This window comes from Panulirus ornatus, chromosome 2 (genome assembly GCF_036320965.1).
Source record: "Panulirus ornatus isolate Po-2019 chromosome 2, ASM3632096v1, whole genome shotgun sequence".
Taxonomy (NCBI): Eukaryota; Metazoa; Arthropoda; class Malacostraca; order Decapoda; family Palinuridae; genus Panulirus; species Panulirus ornatus.
In genome coordinates, this window is record NC_092225.1 from 82,255,002 (window position 1) to 82,281,086 (window position 26,085).

The following is a 26,085-nucleotide window of genomic DNA, read 5'->3' on the forward strand; positions in this document are numbered from 1 at the left end:
AAGAAAGCGAGCTTCTGACAGGGGTTATGATGCACAAGGAGGGTTAGTGTGAGTCAAGGGGTAGAGTGCGAGGTGAGAGAAATGAGGTTGTTGAGTGGAAGGCTAGGGTTGAAAGAAGGTTCAGAGTAGGTTGAGGTGGGAAGGCCAATTGTTGTGCTTCTGTCTGCTACCCCAGTCGCTCCTCAGATCAGGTTTACAGTTAGAGCCACAGTCATCCATCGTCCTGAGCACATCCTCCATCAGCCCCCCACCCTCTGACGTCAGCCTCGTCAGCCGTGTTTGCTGATACTCCATCATCTGTTTTAGTCTCATTTATATCTCACTTCCTTACCATCAATTACTGTGGTACATTTGTTTTGAATCTGGTCTCATATGAAAATGGCGCTTGCAACGTAGCAAATGGCATCTGTGTTTTGTAAGCTTGATATGACCGTTTTTTATTTCAGGGTTATACAAGCGCGAAGGCCGTATTCTCCCATGAGCCACATCTGGTAATGACGAGCAATGATTATGATAGTTTTCTTTAGTAATTCTTTTCAGGATTTCATTTCTACTAGCCGTAAGCACGATGCTTCCTGGAAACGTAAAGTATTCACACTTAAAAGGTTCTTCAGTCCCTGAGTGCCATGACCAAACACCTTAAGTAAAGTGGTTTAAGTACCTTATCACACCAACTTGAATTCGTTTACGATCCTTCAAGTACTCTATTACAACACCGGAATTCGGTAACTTGACGCGGCAGGCTAACTTATTCCTGACGATAACCAATATAAAGATAAATTTGATGGCTATCATCTTCGTAATGGTGATAAATATTATCGTGCATTCAAGATACGTACCGCAACGAAACTCATTTATACGATAATTTAATCGATTAAGCACGATAACGTAAACAATGTTTTAATACTATGCGTATCTAGATATCACACGACGCATACAATAGCGACAGCCAAAGCTTTCAGCTTACCTTTAAGCAAAACCCTTGAACTCGACATGACGACCATAAAGAGTCGATTCAAAGGCCAGATCATCATACCCAAGGGTCGTAACATCATCCATTCCATGCAACCACAGCCTAGACCCACAACCTCATCATTTCACCAATCAGCACTTTACGATCCCCAGCATGGCTGAGCATCCTAAGAAAAAAAAAATGTTTGCCTCGTCTCCTTGCCTTCCAGTTTAATACTCTACAGGCGCTTGGCCGATACAAGTAATCCACACATACCAATTCTTGCATATAGCGGCGTCACACTTCACACTGAGCCATCCCTAAACCCAAGTACGTCGCTGTTTTGCAAGCATGTGTTCCAGGGCCGGATGTTGGTGGTGTAAGTGTACATGGCTACATCGGAGAACAGGGTATGTGATATATTTGGGCCAAAATATGTTTGGGAGTATACATGTTTATGTTGTGTTGAGAATGATGGTACGTGAGTTTGCGTAGGAACAAGGGAGGGTAGAGCTGGCTCGGGTGGAAGACTAAGAAGGTGTTAAATAACATGAGCATTTATCATGGAGCAGAGAGAGGTGGGGATGCATCTTAGATAAAAGCGTTTGTTGAGGTATTTGGTAGAGTGCGGACGTGAACGTATCCTGAGGTATGTGCGTGTACTAAGGATTTTGGGATGGAGGGAAACCATATAGTTAAGCGTGTCAGGATGCTTAGGAATATCGGTATGTTGGTGGAACGAGTTATTATAAGGTATGTTAGGGTTTTGTATACACAATTGTGGAAGGTATGTGTGGCGCACATCTTTTGTTTCCGTCGAGTGTAAGGGCACGGGCGGAAGCTGTAGGTGTGGTTGTGGAGTACAAGGCAGTGTTGGTATGTGTGGGGTGTTAGTGTGTGGGGTTTTGTTGTGGGTGTGTGGGGAGGCAAATCGTGAGCTTCCCTGGCTGGGCAGCGGGCCGTAACCTCACGCCACAGGGGTGAACACCCCGATAACTTGTGCATATTTGTTTCCTTCTGCCTTCAATCTCCTCCCCTCCTATGCACCGACTCCACTAGGAGGTCCTCTGCTCCTTCATTCATCAGGGGGAAATACTAAGTATGGCAGAGAGCCTGAATATAATCGATTCCGTAGCGAGCTAAAATTGTCGAGATTGTCAGAAATTAAAAATATCGGCAAGCAACTGCCGCTGTCACAGCCGGTGCGTTGCGGGTTTGGTAATAATATTATTAGTTGTTCTACATGCCGTTTTCATGACTTATTCACTGGTTAAGTCAGCTGAATAATAGTATGGTAGGTTTTTAAACTTGAACCGTAACATTCCTCTGGGAAAATGCACCACTATTCCATCTCAATTGCGCTGAAAAATCATAGCTGGAACCATTCTCATCTCCTCGCTTTATGTCAATTTGTCATATGAATAGATTAATCCCCACAGCGATACCCAAACCTATTAAAAGCCAGACCATATTGATAAAATAGTCTCCCGTGGCTACAAATTTTCCGGTGCCTTGAATACCAATGGGAAAGGAGTCGATAAAAGTGAATACGTAAAAGGATAACAGGCACCTCAAGGCCGGCCGCGAGTCTGGCCGCTGGCGCTGTCCTTAGCTGGCGGGCGGCCGGCGGGACTCAGTTAGTGTTCAGGTCCCCGAATAGTGAGGTCGTGGTTGCTGTTGCTCCTTGAGGGTTCGCTCGCATATGAGGTAGTTTTTTTCTCATTAAATATCCGTCCCAGGCGCTGTCATCAGAGAGACTCTAGTGTTGGATATCTTCCCGTATCAATAAAGGTGTTGCGATTGTTCGGTCAAAGTTAGAAGGTAAGTTGACGTTTTAGTGTTTGTAAAAATATTGTCATCGCACTGGGAATAAGATTACGTCACTGCTAAAAGAGAACGGTATTGGTCACTGCTAAATGCACGGTGTTACCAAGGTAGCATATACAGATGATGAGATGAATTTTCACAGGATGAAGAGAGAAATGTATGAGATATTGGATTAGTAATAATGTAAAAACTTCTTCCGGGAAGTTTTGGCCAGTTTTTGTAAAAGTAATCGAAATACGGAGGAGGGAAACTGCATTTTTCAAAATGTTTACAACAATGTGCTGCTCTGATTGGGTTTATCAACGGCCCAATGATTATATTTGTGGCATTAACACGAGTTGTGGGTTACACATACCCGCACGGTATACTGTGGACATTTTTTTTTTCTTCATGAAAACTGAGTATAATGTTTGTCACCTGGTGCCAGTCGTCTCATGCAGCAACTTCATACATCTCTTATGAATCAGCTTTACATATCTCTCATGAAGCATCCCCACCACACGTCATGAAGCATCCCCAACACACCTGTCATCAAATATCCCCAACACCGTTTATGAAACATCCCCAACACCTGTCATGAAGCAACCCCCTTACACCTGTCATGAAGCAACCCCCATACACCTCTTGTCGGGAACTTTACACATGTCATGAAGCCTCGCCTCACACCTGTCATGAAGCAACTCCACACTCCTGTCATAAAGTAACCTACAAACACCTGTCACAAGTAACCCTACATAACCAGTCGAGGATGAAACACACACACACACACACACACACACACACACACACACACACACCTGTCATGAAGCAATCCTACACGTCATGAAGTAGCCCCCCACACTTATCATGAAGCTACCGACGCATGTGTTAAGAGGAAACCCCCGGACATCTGTCACGACACAAGTGGCGAGGCAGGAAGTTTGGGCACTCAGTTTTCCTTCCCGTAGCGTTGACGTCACCAGGTATGTGGTGTCTGCTCCCCAGTACTCATAAAGAACTCCGTGTCTTTCCCCGATATGAGGTGTTCGAGACGGTGTTCGTATCGTCATCATCTTGGACTCGTCTTGAGAAAGCAGTATTAGGGACGGCAGTGTAAGTAATGCTGCCATTGGGTTTACAGAGTTGTCTTCTTGGCCTGTTATTTTTTTTTTTTTTTTGAGTGCTCCTGTTGTTGTATACCGCTTATCGTTGGTTCGAACCCCTCATGGGTTCAATATCTGATGTGGCGAATAGTATTCACAGTGCGAATCTTGAGGCAAAAGACAGTCGTGATGAACAAAAAAAAGGAAGTCCTTAGATTTTATGTTTCCCAGATTTTCGACAGATGGAGAAAGGACCAGTGGCAGGCGTCGACCGAGCCATCGGGTCTCCTGCGTCAAGACTGTGGCAGGGTCTGTGTTGTCCTCTGCCTGAGCCAGCCAGTGTCCTCAGCCGTGTGCCTGTGTAACAGATATTCTGTGTCATGGTTATTGTTACATGGGTCAGTTGTCAGGAGACTGTGAGAGGGTGGCAAATCCTTCATTACTGGAAATGTTATCTTGTCTGGGAAGAGAATGAGTCACTGATCACATGTCGTAAGGCTGGTTGGTGGTTGTGGCAGTAGTTACAATATTGACCTGGTCAGTGGTCAGGTCAGGTGACCATATAACATATAATACCTGTGGTACCAGTGACGACAATAACCTGGTCACTGGTCAGGTTCACTAGGTCATTTAGTACCTGTGGTACCAGTTACAGCAATGACCTGGTCAGTGATCAGGGCACAAGACCATTTAGTACTTGTGGCACTAGTAACAATGACCTGGTCAGTGGTCAGGTGACAAGACCATTTAGTACTTGTGGCACTAGTAACAATGACCTGATCAGTGATCAGGTCACAAGACCATTTAGTACTTGTGGCACTAGTTGTTACAATGACCTGGTCAGTGGTCAGGTCACAAAACCATTTAGTACTTGTGGCACTAGTTGTTACAATGACCTGGTTAATGGTCAGGTCACAAAACCATTTAGTACTTGTGGCACTGGTTTTAACAATGACCTGGTCAGTGGTCAGGTCACAAGGCCATTTAGTACTTGTGGCACTAGTTGTAACAGTGACCTGGTCAGTGGTCAGGTTCACAAGGCCATTTAATGCCTGTGGCACCAATTAGAACACGGACCTGACGTTCCCTACGATGGTCAGGTCTGTACAGCTGGTCAGATGCCTTTCGGATCTTCAACAATCTAGAGGTTAAAGGTCACGGTCAATCACCACGTTCCATTTTCTGAGTTACTGACCTTGTGCCTAGCGTGAGACTGGTGTACCTGTCGTTAAACCTCTTGGGTTGATTGGCTGGTCATCTGTGGTGTAGACCAATCATTAAGACCGACAGCATCAAGTTATAACCATTAATAGAAGAATTCTCGGACCACCTCAGGTGTGTACATGGCCCTCGCCTCTCTGGTCGACGTAGTGTGGTTGACACTCCACTGACTGAGGCCCTGATCAGGTTACAGTATATGGTAATGATGGTAATGAACATGAAGGACCTAATTTGACTTCTATCCTCTTGGACTGATTCCAGGGTCTTTACAATAAAAAGCTAATACGAAGCAACACTTGGGTGATGTTAAAGTGAAAATAGCACACTGAGAGCCATCCTATAGTGAAATAACACACCGAGGGCCATCCTACAGAGAAATAGCCCACTGAAAGCAATCCTAAAGTAAAATAGCCCACTATAGACCATTCTATGGTGAAATAACACACTGAGGGCCATCCTACAGATAAATAGCCTACTGAAAGCAATCCTATAGTAAAATAGCCCACTATAGACCATTCTATGGTGAAATAACACAGTGAGGGCCATCCTATGGTGAAAATACCATACTTAAAAGCATTTGAAGAGAAGAAACAGAGGAATCACACAGTTACCAAGACTGTTGTTCGTTTGACCATAGATTCACAGCCCGACAAAGTAAGTCGTGTTGGTACAACTACAGAAGCTGAGTTGGTGGAGCAAGTGCGTCCTAAGAAGAAACTGGTCTGCAAGCGTGGCAGTAACTAACACCTGGCAAGTGCAGCTGTAACTAACACCTGGCAAGTGTGGCTGTAACTAACACCTCGCGAGTGTGGCTGTAACTAACACCCGAGACCAGTTTGTCGAGACACACATGAACCACATCTCAGCTTCCCTCCTGGATTTGTGCGCATTTGGACTCATTTGTAGAGTCTGTTGCCACGGCCACGCGGACCAAAGCCTTTGTGGCCGATATGGACCTTTCAGTCAGCTGGGAGGAAAGAATCGGGTAATGACGCAGGGGAAAACTACAGTACTCGAGCCTACTAAGGATATCCTTCCATGTACTGGGAGAGGCTTTTGACTGATCCTTCCATATACTGGGAGAGGCTCTTGACTGATCCTTCCAGATACTGGGAAAGGCTCTTGACTGACCCTTCCATATATTGGGAGAGGCTCTTGACTGATCCTTCCATATACTGGGAGAGGCTCTTGACTGATCCTTCCATATACTGGGAGAGGCTCTTGACTGATCCTTCCAGATACTGGGAGAGGCTCTTGACTGATCCTTCCATATACTGGGAGAGGCTCTTGACTGATCCTTCCATATACTGGGAGAGGCTCTTGACTGATCCAGATACTGGGAGAGGCTCTTGACTGATCCTTCCATATACTGGGAGAGGCTCTTGACTGATCCTTCCAGATACTGGGAGAGGCTCTTGACTGATCCTTCCATATACTGGGAGAGGCTCTTGACTGATCCTTCCAGATACTGGGAGAGGCTCTTGACTGACCCTTCCATATATTGGGAGAGGCTCTTGACTGATCCTTCCATATACTGGGAGAGGCTCTTGACTGATCCTTCCATATACTGGGAGAGGCTCTTGACTGATCCTTCCATGTATTGGGAGAGGTTCTTGACTGATCCTTCCATATACTGGGAGAGGTTCTTGACTGATCCTTCCATATACTGGGAGAGGTTCTTGACTGATCCTTCCATATACTGGGAGAGGATCTTGACTGATCCTTCCATATACTGGGAGAGGCTCTTGACTGATCCTTCCAGATACTGGGAGAGGCTCTTGACTGATCCTTCCATATACTGGGAGAGGCTCTTGACTGATCCTTCCATATACTGGGAGAAGAATGTAAGAGATTTGGCACCGATTGCCTCAAAAGGGCAGAAGTCGACGAGGACGATGACACAATGGGCCTTGCGGACCTGCAGCATAAGAGCTATTGGAAGGAACTGATTCTGGTGTACCACCTTGGCCCTGGAAACCCAGCGAGGCAGCTGATCCGGAGAAAGTAACAAGAAATATTTTCTGTATACCAGGAGATGGCGTCAGACATTGTTTACTTCAATCACCTCAGAATACCACTGGCAGGTTGAAGCCAGACGTGTCGTCACCACTGGAGGATGAGTCTCTTCTATGCAGTGGGAAACAGATGTTGTACGTCGCACGCTACACCTCCAGTGGAAAGCCCAGTGGAAGAGTGAACCTTGATCAGCCCAGTGGAACAGTGAACCTAATTCGTTTCCAGCGGATACTCTGGTATGCGGGATGCATACACGAACAGCCCGCTTGATCAGAATGGTAGGGAAGAGAGTACAGTTCACTTTAAGAGACTATGTAACAGCTACTGTAGCCAGTGCCGGGATTTGTGCTCTGTAATCGGCTGTAAGGGACTGTTTTACCCATGGCTTGCGTGCCTTAATTGTAGAAATACAGAAACACCATAATTACAAATAAGAACCAGGTCATTAACTCATTTATTTGTAAATATTGTTCTTTATTTAGGAAAGATCTGTACTGAAATGATTCTTTGATCCTTTATCCGTAATCAACGCGAGTGTACGTACGTGGAGTCGTACACATTATTGTCGAAGAATACGTCGGTGTTACTGGACTCCACCTGCATTTCGTAACACCACGAGTAAGAGTGGTAACCTTCCTTGAGGCTGCATCATCGTCAGTGGATAGCAAAGGAATATATTTTCGACGGAGAGTTTCTCTCTCCGAAAAAGAATCCATTTCCCCACTCCTGCGTGGAGCGCAACCTTGATACTGCAGTCGCATAGAAAGTGTTCTGGAATTGTATAATAATAATAATAATGATAATAATAATAATAATAATAATAATAATAATAATGATAATAATAATAATAAGATAATGATAATGATAATGAAAATAGTAGTAGTAATAATAATAATAATAATAATAATAATAATAATAATAATAATAATAATATGTAAGAGGAAAGATTCAGAAAATGGAACGAAAACTATTTTCAAATTCCACCGTAAAACCTGTATGACCACAGCTGCTTGCTCGGGTGTGATCGAGTTCACCTGGCACGAGTTTATTTATCTGGTAAGTGAAGCGGGTTCGTGCCTCCCCAGCAACCTCCCGGGCGGGCGCCGGCCTCGTCTGACCTATGAGAAAAACGCTCGTAGGCCGTCAACATGGCGGGAGGAATTGCTTCCTTATCGGATCTGCTCTTGTGTAAACGACGACCCCCATGCACATATACCGGTATTTATACTGCACGTCTACCCCATCACACTTTATACTGCACGTCTACTCCATCACACTTTATACTGCACGTCTACTCCATCACACTTTATACTGCACGTCTACTCCATCACACTTTATACTGCACGTCTACCCCATCACACTTTATACTGCACGTCTACTCCATTACACTTTATACTGCACGTCTACTCCATCACACTTTATACTGCACGTCTACTCCATCACACTCTTCTTATTACCGTACCTCTCACTCTTACCCATTTATTACCACCTTACACCACACATTGCTAAACATATCATTACCAACACATCCGCCTCTCCTCCGAACATCTTGATCTATAGCCCCTGCCTCGCATCCATGTAACATCGTTGGGATTACTATACCTTCAAACATACCCGTTTTCGCCCTCTCATATAACGATCAATCTTTTCACACATTCCTCAGTGCTCTCAGAATCTTCGCCCCTCACCCACCCTATGACTCTCTTCTAATTCCATGGTTCCATTTGCTCCCATGCCTAATCCCAGGTATCTAGAACACTCCACTTCCCCAGGTTTTCTCCATTCTGAGTCACACCCCAACTAACCTGACCCTAAAAACCTTCCTGTTATTCACATTTACTCTCAACTTCTTCCTTTCACACACTCCTGAACTCAGTCACCAACTTCTGCAGTTTCTCACTCGAATCTGCTTCCAGTTCTGTGTCGTTAACAAACAACAGCTGGCTCAGTTCCGTGGCCCGCTCACTCCCTGCAAACTGCATATTCGCCCCTCTCCTCGATTTATGTGCTGTGGATTTACCCTTACCACCCATCCATAAAAGAATATTATCAACCATGGTGACATCATACACCCCTGCCGCAGACCGGCATTCACCTGGAACCACTCACTCTCCTCTATTCCTACTCGTACACTCGCCTTACACTCTGGAAAAAAGCTTCTCGGTGGTTTTAGTAGCTTTCCTCCCTCACCATTTATTTGTCAGACCTTCCACAAGGCATCTCTACCAACATATCACATGCTTTTCCCAGATCGATAAATGCCACATACAAATCTTTCATTTTCTCCATTTCTCACACACATTCTTCAAGGCAAACACCTGATCCACACATCCTCTACCACTTCTGAAACCTCACTGTTCCTTCACTCTTTCAATCAATACCTTCACATACAACTTAACAGGTGGTTCGAACACTTACTTTTGTCCCTCTTGCCTTTATACAGTTTTACTATACATGCAATCCGCCAATCCCCAGGCACCTCACCATGATCCATACATATAATAAGTATATATATATATATATATATATATATATATATATATATATATATATATATATATATATATATATATATATACATATACATATATTATACTTAATCGCCGTCTCCCGCGTTAGCGAGGTAGCGCAAGGAAACACACACACAAAAAAAATGGCCCAACCCACCCACATACACATGTATATACATAAACGGCCATAAACGCAAATATGTATATACCAATACATTTAAACGTAAATCCTCCCCTCGTTTTTTTTTTAATTTTTCCAAAAGAAGGAACAGAGAACGAGGCCAGGTGAGGATATTCTCTCAGAGGCCCAGTCCTCTGTTCTTAACGCTACCTTGCTAACGCGGGAAATGGCGAATAGTATGAAAGAAAAAGATATATATATATATATATATATATATATATATATACTTGCTGACTTCATCCATTCTCATCGCCACCCCGCCACACATGAAATAGCATCCCCCCCCCCCGCGAGGTAGCGCTAAGAAAAGAAAAAAAGGCCACATTCGTTCACACTCAGTCTCTATCTGTCATGTATAATGCACCGAAACCACAGCTCCCTTTCCACATCCAGGCACCACAAAACTTTCCATGGTTTACCCCAGACGCTTCACATGCCCTGGTTCAATCCATTGACAGCACGTCGATCCAGGTATATCACATCGTTCCAATTCACTCTATTTCTTGCACGCCTTTCACCCTCCTGCATGTTCAGGCGCCTATCACTCAAAATCTTTTCACTCCATCTTTCCACCTCCAATTTGGTCTCCCACTTCTCATCGTCCCCTTCACCTCTGACACATATATCCTCTTAGTCAATCTTTCCTCACTCATTCTCTCCATGTGACCAAACCATTTCAAAACACCCTCTTCTGCTCTCTCAACCACACTCTTTTTATTACCACTCATCTCTCTTACCCTTTCATCATTCGATCGAACCACCTCACACCACATATTGTCCTCAGACATTTCATTTCCAACACATCCACCCTCCTCCGCACAACCCTATGTATAGCCCACGCCTCGCAACCATATAACGTTGTTGGAACCACTATTCCTTCAATCACCCATTTTTGCTCTCCAAGATAACGTTCAGTCATTTGTCTTGCCGCGATCTCTCTAACGCGGAAAATTACCAATATATATATTGGAAATGAGATGTTTGAGGACAATGTGTGGATGTTTGAGGACAATGTGTGGATGTTTGAGGACAATGTGTGGTGTGAGGTGGTTTGATCGAGTAAGTAACGTAAGGGTAAGAGAGATGTGTGGAAATAAAAAGAGAGTGGTTGAGAGAGCAGAAGAGGGTGTTTTGAAATGGTTTGGGCACATGGAGAGAATGAGTGAGGAAAGATTGACCAAGAGGATATATGTGTCGGAGGTGAAGGGAACGAGGAGAAGAGGAAGACCAAATTGGAGGTGGAAAGATGGAGTGAAAAAGATTTTGTGTGATCGGGGCCTGAACATGCAGGAGGGTGAAAGGAGGGCAAGGAATAGAGTGAATTGGAGCGATGTGGTATACAGGGGTTGACGTGCTGTCAGTGGATTGAATCAAGGCATGTGAAGCGTCTGGGGTAAACCATGGAAAGCTGTGTAGGTATGTATATTTGCGTGTGTGGACGTGTGTATGTACATGTGTATGGGGGGGGGGGGTTTGGGCCATTTCTTTCGTCTGTTTCCTTGCGCTACCTCGCAAACGCGGGAGACAGCGACAAAGTAAAAAAAAAAAAAAAAAAAATATATATATATATATATATATATATATATATATATATATATATATATATATATATATATATATATATGGGAAGAGGAAATGTGGCATTTGGTGTCACATGCGTGAGGGTTCTGAAAGCGTGCCTGTCATATGGTTTTATTACAAGGCCACAACAAATTAAACTCTGCGTTAATTTCGCTTTACGTCAAAGCTGTCGAGTTTATTAAGACCCTCACTACACCCACCTTGTACCAGTATTTATGCTACATATACCTTTCTGCTTAATAAGAGATATTTCTCTTGACGAATGTTAGGCAACATAAACATTGGTCCAGCCAATGTAGTGATCGCTATAACGTGAACTGTCTTGGTGAGGTTAGGCTGCAAAACCGTTGTTCTAACATGAAAAATCAATACATTGTAAACCTGTGCTGATGTTAGACCATGTTCGTGTTGTTTACATCGAACAGTAAGATGTTAACCAGTCTGTACTATACTGAACATCTGACAGCTTCAGCAAGAAATTTTCTCTGTCAACACAACCCGCAGAATTATCTGGGGAGCTCTTTCTGTTTCTCGAAGTCTACGGTACCTCCTGTAGCAGGTGAATGATGGACTCCTTTCGAATGAGAACTTTTTCGACGTGATTGTACTCCCTGTGTTCCCTGCGTGTCGTAGAAGGTGACTGTGAATGTGGTGGGAGCAGTGAGCTGGAAATCCTCCCCTCCTGATTCTTACTTTTCCAAAAGAAGGAACAGGGAAGGGGGCCAAGTGAGGATTTGCCCCCTAAGGCTCGGTCCTCTGTTCTTGACGCTACCTCGTTGATGCGGTAAACGGCGAATATATATATATATATATATATATATATATATATATATATATATATATATACATATAGTGTTACTGGACTTCGCCTCCAAGAGGTTACACCGCGAGTGAAAATTCACCTTTGGCGAGGCACTACCATAGGGAGGACAGTCTCGACAAAGAATTTACCACTCGGAGGAGTCTGCATTTCCCTGCTACTGGTAGTAGTGCAGCCTTGGGGACGCAGGAGCTTCTCGAAAGGTCTTAGGCACCGCCCTCCTTACCTGTTGCTAGCGATCACATGGACAGTGGCCAGAGAGAGAGAGAGAGAGAGAGAGAGAGAGAGAGAGAGAGAGAGAGAGAGAGAGAGAGAGAGAGGGGGGGGGGAGAGGGAGAGAGAATGGGGAGGGGGTTCGACTAGCTCCTGGTTGGCAGACAAAATGTCTGTGGTTGTAGGAGGACGTAAATCCATTCTAGGAACACGAGACGGGGGTCCATCACACGTGAGGAAGGTAATGTAGCCAGCCAGCCAGCCAGCCAGGTGGAGTGACCGGCCTCTCGTGAATATTTGATGGGAATGTGGTAGCCACGCACGCTACCCTCTACGGAATTATCGACACATACCCCACCTAGTGGTGCATGTCACGGATCTTTACGAAAATTTTACCTATGAATTGAATTTGTTTTCCAATGCAGTTTTAGTGTCATATACATACAACTTCGACCCCTCCAGGCCTTCGTTTACTCGTTCTTGCGTATGGCTGGGAGAATGGCGAAACGGCGTTTTTCAGCAGTATAACCACTCACCCACACCATTTTTGTCCTCTTCATACCTCGTACATTGCCGGCACAACCTGAATAGTTTTGTTGTTGGCAAAATTTGGAAACAGTTCCCTTTCTTGTTCACATAAAATTTTGTGACAGGCATGATGCCAAACCCGAACACCACCAACCCGAACATAACCATCCGGTAACGCTTGTTTACTAATGGCGTCTTAGCTATGTCTCTTCCTTGTGTATCGGCTGACTGTTCAACGTCTTCTATCTCATCCTTGCATTTCCCCTGGGTATGGGATCATTACACGAAAGTGCACTGGGGACCTTATTGTGTTTCATTTTCCTGTGGTTATATATATATATATATATATATATATATATATATATATATATATATATATATATATATATATATATATATATATATATATTCACACCAAACACACCCAGCGATCTAACAACAAAAATGTTTTTTCAATATATCTGAAATTAATCCCATGTAATATCTGTTTTAGAAGTATTTTCATGATTATTTAGAACGTGTTTAGCCAGTTATATGATATAATGGAAGCTTGTTAAAGACTTTCATGCACGCGAAAATTTCTGCATAACTTCATTACGCGGGGAATCCAAAATAACTAATCTACATTTATCAGTAATTCAGTACTGATGTCCTGGCGAGTGTTGGAACCTTATAATCTGTTGCCGTCTCGGTGCGTCATGTTATTCTCGTTGACACCTTTGGTGAAAATACCCAGGCAAGTGTAGGGTATTATAAGTGTTCTGGTAATAGTTGTTGAGGAATGTGTATCCATAAGTCATTATCTCAGTACACAAAATGTACAAAATGTAATGTTTCTCAGTAGGTCTTGGTGTTTGCCTGACGTGTAATATCGTACACAGGAGGATAAAGTTATCGTGTTTCTTCAATTAAAGGTTCAGCTGTGTTGAGCGGTCATTTAATGTAATCATCGAGTATGAATATCTTACGCAAGAGGGAGTTAATGTTAGTGGGGGAGACCAAGTCAGCGGAATATGAATACCAACGCCATTGTTTTCGATGATATTGTAATTCCTTGTACATACAACACTTGTGCCTCAGCACCCAATGTCAGTAGGCCAGTAGTAGCCATCTGGCCACACTGCTGACGTGGTCATCATGTGTTGACGTTAAACTAGTCTTCGCTGAAGTTCCCTGACGTCGGGTAGTACGTACCGTCCGGGAACAGATGACACGCTGCATTGCTGTTCTGCACCGGTGCCTTGATCTGCCGGGCAGGATGTTGCTCGTTGTGAGTTAGGGGGGGAGTCAGAGAGGGAGGCGTGGCCCGGCGATAGGAAGTGGGGGTTGTGGGTGATGTATGCGGGCGTGGCCACACTTGTGGTACAGGGGAGGTCTCTCACGTGTCGCCTCAGCCTCACAGGCCAGGGAAACTTACGTTCACGGAATTTCGACAGTTGTGGAAACAACAGTGGGAACGCATTGCCTCGTAAAGTAATTCGAACCACGGCCCGTTAGACTGGTGGATCTGAAAGCCAAACCACCTCTCCACGGAGGCAGTGTGTGAGTATGTATGTTTGACCGCCATAACAGTAACGTCGCCTCGACCAGCCCTTGCAGTACGCCATAATGTTACCACCCTCTACCTGCTCTACAGCTGTTATTATGACCGTTGCTCTCGTCGGCTGGCTCCATAGGTCGCTGCCACCTACACTCAGAGCCGAGGTACTCGTCTAGCTGCTGCATCCTATAGTTTATGTGCGGCAACAGGCCATATGAGGATTGACCGTTATACCTCCTCCATCTTTCGTCCTTCCCTCTACCTATCACCTTTCCACCTTTAAGAATCAGTTCTACGAACACCTGGTGAACTTTAATTAATTTCACCATTCTTTTTTCTTATCTAATTTTCGTTCCACTCAAGAAGGCCATAACGGAGGCACGTCTGGCCCGGGTCATGCCCGTTGCTATAAGACAAAGAAAACAGGATACTGGATGTTACTGAAATCACTTGATGACTGCAGGTGTGTTGACCACGTGGTTGTGCCACGTGTTGCTCGCGTGCGTGGTGCTGCCTTTGTTGGCTGCAAGAACACTTGTGTCCTATTTCCCCCACCTACCTACCTCATATTACGGAAGTGGCTAAGTTTTCCTTTAAGAAAACGGGAGATAGAAAGATTGCTTCAGGCATCATCTCTCTCTCTCTCTCTCTCTCTCTCTCTCTCTCTCTCTCTCTCTCTCTCTCTCTCTCCACTCTAGAGCCTTACATTGTGGAACGTGGAAGAGAGAGAGAGGGAGACACAGTATATTCCTTACAACAAATACAAGGTTGAGAGAGAGAGAGAGAGAGAGAGAGAGAGAGAGAGAGAGAGAGAGAGAGAGAGAGAGAGAGAGAGAGAGAGAGAGCAATGTTTTGAGCCAGAGTTATCAAGTCGGGAGTAGTCCATGGTCACCTACCACAATGATAACACACACACACACACACACACACACACACACACACACACATGCATGACTGGCCGGCGAAGACGTGGGTGTGATTATTTCAGGCGCTACCTGCAGAAGGACGGGCTTGGCGTGGAGTGACTACATAAACATTCAGCGGAGGATTAGACTCCTGGCTGACGACAGTACAGGAGGAGGCCAGAGGAACCGACGCAGAGAAGGATGGAGTTATGCCACGAGCAGGACATGAAGTGGGAGGAGGAGAGGCGGGGAACGACACGTCGTCATGCAGGACAAATTAAGCGGTGAGAGCCACGCGCTGGCCCTGCCCTCATGGCAAAATCTCTTCGTGGGTTGGAGGGTACTCCCTCTCTCTCTCTCTCTCTCTCTCTCTCTCTCTCTCTCTCCCTCGAGGGTTCAGCATGTGGTGGCTTATGGCTGGGGTGAGGTGGGCGTCTCGGTGTTGCCTGGCGTCGTGACTGGTGCACAGAGCGCCACCCCCGTCGTGAGACCCGTCTGGTCTGCCCCGAGGGTCAGCAGCTGTGCCTCCTGCTGACGTCCACCAGGTCATTATAGAGTGTCATTATCATAGGGGTCACCACCTCCACCACTAGCTGGGGCGGGAGTAATCACCGATGCTAGACAGGTTGTCTTGCCCTACGTAGCCAGCCCGTCCGTTCATGTGGTGCCCTTCGTGTGGTGGGCTCTTGTAGAAGCAGCAAGTATGGTTCCTGGGGATGGACCAACCCCAGGCGGGAGCCACTGTTGTTAACCACAGCCCATCCTGCTATACTCATAAATAAATGACTACATGAATGGCTTCACGGTCAGCTGTGTGTGTGTGTGTGTGTGTGTGTGTGTGTGTGTGTGATCCACCGAGGGAGACTGTCTCGTGTGCAGACGTGTACATCAAGCCAGGGTCGTGTTCTCATCAGCTGGCTGGGTGAAAGGGTGAAGGAGAGAGTGTGTGGGAGAGACGGAGAAGAGAAGGTGGATGAACAAGGAAGGAGATAGAAAACTTTCATCAATAATTGGTCTCTGGTGGTCGTGTTCAGCCCAGAAAGCTGGTCACCGAGAGGTGTAATAATAGAATCCTTCACGGTCAACAATTTGTGGTTGCGTCAGAGAAGTAAGATTTATGACGGATGTGTTGGAATCTTTCCTCGAACAGAAACGCGTGAGGCTTCAGAACCAAGTCTTGAGACATTACAGCTAAAAAGCATGGGACCTTAATGCCTTGACGTAAGATTTTGAGCCGTAAGGCATACGGAATTGAACCGTGAAAGCTTAAATGCACAGGGTTACGCCACTTGGGGAGAAACTAAAGCCAAAAAGGTACACTTTAGAACTAGGGAAGGTTGAAGGTTAGAGCATGTTTTTAATGACAAGTCGTCAGTCACCGGTAAAGACTCGAATAGCAACTGATTCACTCGGCTGTAATGCTCTTCAGTAATTTAAGATCAACTATTTGTTTACTGGGCCGAGTTTCCAGTGGTGCACACCAGATGATGTGGTGTTTCAAAGAGCAGATTCCTGTCAGATTGTCTCTAGGATGCCAGTCCTGACGACCGCTTTAGCTCGAGCCATTCTGAATGTTTCTATCACATCCTCAAGTGCGCTTTTATAATGTTTATGTCTTGTTGCCAGTAGATAAGAAGGTGTCTTGATTTATGCAGTGAGCAACGTGTTCACTGCAGCACACGTTGGAACACTGTCATGCCCCGAAGGTCGTCCGTTTATGACGTCATTCATAATAACAGACCAAAGCAAATAGTTGATTCCCAGGTTTACAGTGAAGGCCGGGTTGTCTGACCTGTGGATAAAATGTAAATTGTCATTCAAGCTGGGCGGTTGGTGCACCAGGTGCCACCCCTTCCCTCTCTTGCCTCATGACCTCCTTCTCCCTTGCCTCACGTCCTCCCTCTCCTTGGCCTTAAGTCCTTTATCTAACTTGCCTCACGTCCTCCCTCTTCCTTGCCTCACGTCCTCCCTCACGTCACCGTCCCTCTGCTCTCCTCACCTTTGCCTCACTTCATTCTTCTACTCCTCACCGTTACCTCCCCTGCACCTCTCCCTTTGAACAGGACTTCCCTTTTCTTTTCTCTCCTCCCTTGATACTCTTTCATCCCCCTTCCACACCACCAACCCTCCCATCATCACCCACCTCTCCCTCTCCCTCCCCGGTCAGAGCCGCAGCGTGTGTCGTGGTGGTCATCGAGTGCTTCAGATGCTGGTGTAGTGGTGACGGGTCTCCTGCTGAATACTGCCTTAGCTCAGGCTAGCATCTGGCTGGCAGTGGTCAGGCCCTGGCCCAGATGAGAGCCCAGCGCAGGGTAGAGCTTAGCTTAGTTGTGGTGACAGCTTATCTGAGGTGTTAAGCGCTTAACTGATGTGACTGCTGTGGTGTTAATTGCTTTAACTGAGGTAGGATCTGAGGTGCTAATTGCTTTGTTAAGATGAGAGATTAAGGACAGCTGAGTGACGATGCGTTCGTCCTTGTGGTGAGCCGTTGTGATGTCTGTTTCTTTCTTTCCATGACTTAGCCTTCGGAACCTATTATCTCTCCTCTCTCCTATGCTACTAAAGGCTTATTGCCTTGTTATAAGTCAAACTACCAACCTCCTGAACATGTCTTACGACGTGCCTCTGTTTTCCTACATTCGTTTTCTTTGTCATCACCTGGTCTCGATCAGTTCATCTTAAGGACTTATCTCTGCCATAACCTAACCCGTACAAGATAATATATGACTACTGCAGCTCACTGCTGTACCTGCCCTTCACATATCAGTGGTTATGTGGCTGCTGGAGGAGTTGGCGACGGAGTGGGTCGTCGACCCCCGGTCCCTGGCGCCGTCCAGGCCTCCCACTCCTGTGATCAATACAGTAGTGGACTCATCTGTTACGCCCTAGGCCGCCGCTCTCCTCCCTCCAGGCCTACGGCCACGGATGGAGGGTGTGCTAGAGGTGTGACCACCCGTGGCTGAGGGTCATGAAGGAGATCGAGGGCGTCAGCGTCAGGAGACGCCTCCTCCACACCACGTCTGAATGGTGTTGAGGGGACTGAGACATTGTTTGTGTATTGTAGCAGCATTGGGGTGGCTGGGTACGGGCGTGGGTGTGGCTGGGTACGGGCGTGGGTATGGCTGAGTACAGACGTGGTGGGTGGCTGGGTGCGGACGCGAGTGTGGCAGGGTACGGGCGTGGGTGTGGCCGAGTACGTACACGAGATGTCAGGGTACGGACGCGGGTGGGACTGGATATGGGCGTGGGTGTGCCTGGATATGGTCGCGGGCGTGGCTGGGTAAGGGCGTGGGTACGGACGGCATATGGTTGGGTGTGGTTAGGTGCACACATCACTACCGTCGCTGACACTACCACGGTATACACCATCTCGGACATCCCTCCACCATCACCCACACCCCCACCACAGTCCTCAGACCATCCTCTACACCATCACCACCCACAACACCACCATCCCCATAGTCCTGAAACCTTTCCCCACACCACCACCACCTACACTGCTACCACAGTCCTCGGATCACCCCCACACCACCACCTCAGCCCATCCCCTACACTGCTACCACAGTTTTCACTTCACCCTCACCACCACCGCAGCCCTTAAACCATCCCCCACATCACTACCACAGTCCTTAGACCATTTCCCCCACACACACCACTACCACAGTCCTCAGACCTTCCCCCCGCCCCCCACGTACCACCAACACAGTCCTCAGAACATTCATTAAACACTTTAGTTCCCAACAAGAGAGGCTCTTGTGACGAACACGTTTGATACAGAGGCGGAGCAACGGAAACTGTGGCAGATAAGAAGGGAGTGATAACCACGGTGCCCCTGGTGAGGAGGAGGGGAGGCTGGGGCTGACGTCACGTGAATGGAGTCCTTGTGGCCAGTGTTGGCGATGTTTGGCGTAAAGATGTGGCCAGAGATTACCACAGTATAGCCAGGCTGGACCACAGCCCCGCCACACAAACACTCACAGAACAAACTTTTCTCGACTCTCTCCCTCGCTCTTACTTCTCTCTCTTCTAAGTTGGCATCGTGTAGGGATTAATACTCGTCTCTTCATCCAAGAACGTTCCTCTTCACGTTTCTCTTGAGGACATTACGTACCCATCTCTCTATCTCGAGGACATTAACTACACATCTCTCCGTCTCTCTCTCCCAGGAATCATTACCCTACTCACCCATCCCTGGAGATACTCCCCTCACCCTTGCATCCTGCAGACGTGGGTAAATTGACTCAAGATTTTATTACGTGTACTTACCAGGCTCGCCCAGCATCATGTACAGTATATACTGACTTTACTATGTTGCTTTATGACTCAGATGGGATTTATGTGGCCTACAGTGAAGTAACTCAAACGGCTTGATTCGCGCTCCTCTCTAAGCACATTATGGGAAGAGGGAGATGAGTTTTTGATTGGGTGAGCCTTATGAATGATCAAATTACTCCCTTTTCTTTTCCACATGACTCGCTCCTCAATGTCACTGCTTGTCCGAGCAGCTCGGGAAGGGGAGACGCAACAGCAGGCAGCCAGGCAGGCCTCTGAGGCCAGCACTAAGATTGACGTGACAGTCATCACAATCATCAGTCTTTCCCGACTGATTATACAGTACAGCGACTTACTGTGTTCATGACAAGAAAATGACAGAAAATCGCGTGTACGTCTCTCTCTCTCTCTCTCTCTCTCTCTCTCTCTCTCTCTCTCTCTCTCTCTCTCTCTCTCTCTCTCTCTCTCTCTGTCTGGCCTCAGTACTGGTGTTTGGAATAACTGATATGAGCCCAGCAGCCACTGAGGATAAAACAGAGAGCAGTGAGATGTTCCCGTGATGGGCACTAGATTCAGCGTAGCGATAAGATTAACGAAAGATAACGTGAGAAGAGATAAGAGGACTTGGATATGATATATCAATATGGAGAGAAGAGAACAGCATGGAATTCAACTGAAGATAACTATGAACAAAGAACTTATGGAATGTGTAAATGTATAAAGCGTAACACGTCTTCAAAGAACCAGAAAGAGAAAGATAGAGATATTAGGGAAAATGGTCACGAAGTCATTGTAAATGTGAGACATTGAAAGAACAGATTGGCAAGTAATAAGTGGAATGATGATGAGAACTTTCAAAACGTATACATCTTCATTGTAAACAAAACCAAATTGACCACAGTTGTGTTACATGGTCAACAATCAAACAACCCAAAATATATGAATTAAAAAGAATTTAGGAACACTTAACTTGTGAATTTCATAGAATGGAATACCTGGACAGCTTTGAGAGAAGAAAAGTTTATGATTGAATGTGCATGGCAGCAAACATGACAAAAATCTAATGAATGGTAATTAAGTGCTTAACTCTGTAATCAATCCTAGGATATAATAATGATGATTAAAAAAACATGCTAAACAAAAACACAGAAATACCCTGAAAGAAAAACCAAGTGGCTCCTCTGTGTTATGCCAGGTGAAATGAGGAACACGTCTGAGGTGAGCAATGTGACACTCGAGAACAAATCAGGCGGAAGGTAGAGTACCAACTTGGTCAACCGAGAACTGATGATGGCAGGAGTGTAAGAGGCGGAAGAAGATTGCGGTAAGAAACACGCGCTAGCCCTGCCTCAGACTAACTCTCATTGCACAATCTCTCTCTCTCTCTCTCTCTCTCTCTCTCTCTCTCTCTCTCTCTCTCTCTCTCTCTCTCTCTCTCTTTCTCTCTCTCTCTCTCTCTCTCTCTCTCTGTGTGCCTTGGTAGTCCCCCCCCCCCCCCCGAAAGCTATAAATCCATTGGATTCTTCCCACAAAACCCTGCTTTGTGTCTTCCACTTAGTCTATAATGCCGTTGTGTTCCCAGCACAGTCTGTAACGCTATAATCTCTCTCTCTCTCTCTCTCTCTCTCTCTCTCTCTCTCTCTATATATATATATATATATATATATATATATATATATATATATATATATATATATTAGGAAAGGATCACAATTGAGCGCGTGATCAAGTATATTCCTACGAGTCCACGGGGAAATATGAAACACGATAAGTTCCCAAGTGCACTTTCGTTTAATAATCACATCATCAGGGGAGATAAAAGAAAGAAATATAACAGTCAGTTGATATACAATGAAGAGACGTAGCTCGGATGCCATTTGGTAAACAAGTGACTGTCGGACAATCACTTGTTTAACGAGATCACGAAAAATATGCGATTGGTGAAAACAATAGACCTGGATGGAATGAGGACCACAGCTGTTCGTGGCCAGAGTGTGCCAACTGCAGTAACCCACCAAAGCAATGCAACTCGTCTGTTAGTGAATGAAATAAGGAAAGTTCTGGTCTAAATTGCACTAGAACAACTGAGAAAACACAAAACAGGATCGAGACAAAAAAGCCCTTTTGAAAATTTAAGATGAACTACCTCGAAATGTGAAAGCCAATAAAGTCAAAAGCAAATACACAAAAACCAGCAGAGGACGTATGAAGGAGGAGTGAACACTTGGAGATGATATGTAAAAACATACAAAGTCTAATAATATAAGAGTTTTACTTCACAGTAGATTACTTCAATGATTACACTAAATATAACAACACAGTCCTCATCAAGAATAGAAGCATGGCTGAACGAAAAAGATGGATCAAGTATGTGAGTGTCAAACGTTCAGAGTCAAAATGACACACAGCGACACTCGATGTCGGAATGTTTGTCCATAATGAGCTGGAAGGAGAGTAGATAATGAAGTTACCACAATAATTGTAAAATAATTATAGAGAGCAAACCAGCCATTAATACCATAAAATTAGTTTCATACAGACCCTCCAAAAAACAAGCTAAATGCTTTTAAAAGAGTAGGAACAAAAGTGAGAGAAATACTGAAGGGAATGTACGAATCTGATCCGATAATTCATTACCGAGTGTCATGAAATATAAACAAGGTCTGCATGCAGCAGCTACAGTTACGGAGGAAAGACTAATGGATCAGCAGACGAAGAGACAACAGTCCCAAAGGCTCATTAATCTTTGTGAGTCACTTATCTTTGTACAGGTAAACCACAGACCAACAAGAGGAAACAACACCATAGATCTTATGTAATACAAATGGCGTGACACTACCCGCAGATGTAGAGGTGTGACACCAGCTCATCAGATGACATTATCATGTAAACAACTACAGCATACAGTGGGAATATGTGAACGTGATACAGCAACCGAGAATGACAGCTTTTCACCCCGACAAAGTAGATTGGAGAACGAACAGTCCCAAAAGGAATTTGAATACCAATTGAGGTGAAGTCCTCAGAGGCAATGACACCGAGGCAAACGCAGAATTATTCAACGAGAAAAGAAGACATAGTCAATGGGTTAATATCAAAGGAAAATGATAAAATTAGTGCAAGACGGAAGATACAAAGAGGATGGAAACAATGAAGAATGGAAGAAGAAAAGTTGGATAGCATTGAATAAGGAACCAATGGAAGACTTGATGAGAAATAAAGAACACTGGTGAGGAAATCAAGAACACTAAAGAGGAAGTAAAGAACATTGATGAGACAATGAAAAACAATGATGAGGAAATAAAGAAATCCCGCAGAAAGGAACAGAGAATGAATGAAGACTTATACATAGCATGGACAGGGATCTCAAAGTTGCTATTCTCTACACGATCGAGCAAAACAACAACGACAACAAAATCCGTGATGGGACCCATTAGAGTGGGAGAAAATTACGAAAGTGACCACAGGGAAACATACAGCACGTTAGAGGAACAATGCAAATTAGATTTCAGCTCTACATACATGGAGGATGAGCCGTTTATCCAAGGCGATAAGAACAGATTTAGAGAGAACTCTGGTCCAGGACCTGATGGGGCCCCAACCGTCTTGCTACAGCCAACAAAATGAGCAGTAGTGTAAAGCAATGATGTTGCAGATGAGGCAAAGTCTGCATGACAGCAAAGTAGCAGACATTCACACGATGGCGGTACAACGCCAGGACAGTAAGGAGGATTTGGGATAACACCTAAGCGGTATAAACCAGTTGACTTGACTTCACGTGTGATGAAAGTCTTTAGAAAGAGTGATAAAGGACACATACAAGACCATCTGATCCAGACCAGTTGTTTAAACGAAGCCCAAATTGTTTTTGTATCAGGAAAAGTACACAGACCCAATTATTATCTCGTAACAATGACATACGAAACTTTTTGATGCAAGGGAAAGAAAATAGTCATTTCTTGATTTTGCTAAGGCGTACGAGAGAAAACGGCCAAACATAACATTAAAGGGAAAATGGGAAAATCAAACGAAACGTTTTGAAGAGAAAATTCAGGTTACCGCAGGCAGCAGAGCGGACCAAGTATGACGACACAATCTTCACACAGACACCAGTCAAGCTACTGTTAGTGAGGGTATAGCTGAGCAGGGACGTCGGGGGAGGAGGGTTACCTGTACATTGTTGACGCCGTGTGAAGCCACGAGAGGGAAGGTAACGGATAGTGATGTACACCTGAGAGATCCGGGAGTCATCGTCAGTAATCTACGATTCAACGAATATGATAACAAGATAACACTACTGAGAAGATAGCACGATCCAGACAATAATACTAGTAAGATGATAACACTATTGAGAAGAAACACCATTTTGAAGATAGCACTATTGAAAAGATAACATCACTGAGAAGATAACATTATTACGAAGATACAAAATGAGACAGAATACGTAGAACATTCAATTGATATACAATGTGATCATTACACGAAAGTGCACTTGGGAACTTGTCGTGTTTCATTTTCCTCGTGGTTATCAGCATATACTAGATCACGCTCACCATTGTGACCTCTTGCTATATATATATATATATATATATATATATGTATATGTATATATATATATATATATATATATATATATATATATATATATATATATATATATATATATATATATATATATATGTATATGTATATGTATATATATATATATATATATATATATATATATATATATATATATATATATATATATATATATATATGTACAGAGCATCAGACTGGGGAAGAGCAGTGTGGTTTCAGAAGTGGTAGAGGATGTGTGGATCAGGTGTTTGCTTTGAAGAATGTATGTGAGAAATACTTAGAAAAGCAAATGGATTTGTATGTAGCATTTATGGATCTGGAGAAGGCATATGATAGAGTTGATAGAGATGCTCTGTGGAAGGTATTAAGAATATATGGTGTGGGAGGCAAGTTGTTAGAAGCAGTGAAAAGTTTTTATCGAGGATGTAAGGCATGTGTACGTGTAGGAAGAGAGGAAAGTGATTGGTTCTCAGTGAATGTAGGTTTGCGGCAGGGGTGTGTGATGTCTCCATGGTTGTTTAATTTGTTTATGGATGGGGTTGTTAGGGAGGTGAATGCAAGAGTTTGGGAAAGAGTGGTAAGTATGAAGTCTGTTGGGGATGAGAGAGCTTGGGAAGTGAGTCAGTTGTTGTTCGCTGATGATACAGCGCTGGTGGCTGATTCATGTGAGAAACTGCAGAAGCTGGTGACTGAGTTTGGTAAAGTGTGTGAAAGAAGAAAGTTAAGAGTAAATGTGAATAAGAGCAAGGTAATTAGGTACAGTAGGGTTGAGGGTCAAGTCAATTGGGAGGTAAGTCTGAATGGAGAAAAACTGGAGGAAGTAAAGTGTTTTAGATATCTGGGAGTGGATCTGGCAGCGGATGGAACCATGGAAGCGGAAGTGGATCATAGGGTGGGTGAGGGGGCGAAAATCCTGGGAGCCTTGAAGAATGTGTGGAAGTCGAGAACATTATCTCAGAAAGCAAAAATTGGTATGTTTGAAGGAATAGTGGTTCCAACAATGTTGTATGGTTGCGAGGCGTGGGCTATGGATAGAGTTGTGCGCAGGAGGATGGATGTGCTCGAAATGAGATGTTTGAGGACAATGTGTGGTGTGAGGTGGTTTGTAAGTAAGTAACGTAAGGGTAAGAGAGATGTGTGGAAATAAAAAGAGCGTGGTTGAGAGAGCAGAAGAGGGTGTTTTGAAATGGTTTGGGCACATGGAGAGAATGAGTGAGGAAAGATTGACCAAGAGGATATATGTGTCGGAGGTGGAGGGAACGAGGAGAAGTGGGAGACCAAATTGGATGTGGAAAGATGGAGTGAAAAAGATTTTGTGTGATCGGGGCCTGAACATGCAGGAGGGTGAAAGGAGGGCAAGGAATAGAGTGAATTGGATCGATGTGGTATACCGGGGTTGACGTGCTGTCAGTGGATTGAATCAGGGCATGTGAAGTCTGGGGTAACCATGGAAAGCTGTGTAGGTATGTATATTTGCGTGTGTGGACGTATGTATATACATGTGTATGGGGGTGGGTTGGGCCATTTCTTTCGTCTGTTTCCTTGCGCTACCTCGCAAACGCGGGAGACAGCGACAAAGCAAGAAAAAAAAAAAAAAAAAATATATATATATATATATATATATATATATATATATATATATATATATATATATATATATATATATATATATATATATCAACGGTGTTATCACCTGCTTGAGGTTGCATCGCAAGTAAAAAGTCAACTGTGTCGAGGATTTATCACAATACAATCTCGTCAAAAAACTCATTACTGCAAGGAAGTCTACATTTCCCTACTACTGGAAGTAGCGCAGCCTTGGGCTACAAGAGGCTTTAGAAAGATCTTGGATAACA

At 44.6% G+C, this 26,085-nt stretch overlaps 2 protein-coding genes across 4 annotated transcripts in view; one reads left to right on the forward strand and one right to left on the reverse strand.

The window, feature by feature from the left end:
- LOC139757725 (uncharacterized) overlaps window positions 1-26,085 on the reverse strand; it is a 221,327-nt gene that overhangs the window by 139,709 nt on the left and 55,533 nt on the right. The gene's annotated exons all lie outside the window — the stretch shown is intronic.
- LOC139757688 (uncharacterized) overlaps window positions 1-26,085 on the forward strand; it is a 95,726-nt gene that overhangs the window by 3,146 nt on the left and 66,495 nt on the right. The window contains exon 1 of one of the 3 annotated variants that reach the window (XM_071678457.1): window positions 2,568-2,773. The exons of 1 other annotated variant lie outside the window; for it this stretch is intronic. The gene's annotated coding sequence lies outside the window, so the exon portion shown is untranslated. Of the gene's footprint in view, window positions 1-2,567; window positions 2,774-26,085 lie in introns of those variants that run through there. One more of the 3 variants, XM_071678449.1, reaches the window with a different exon arrangement.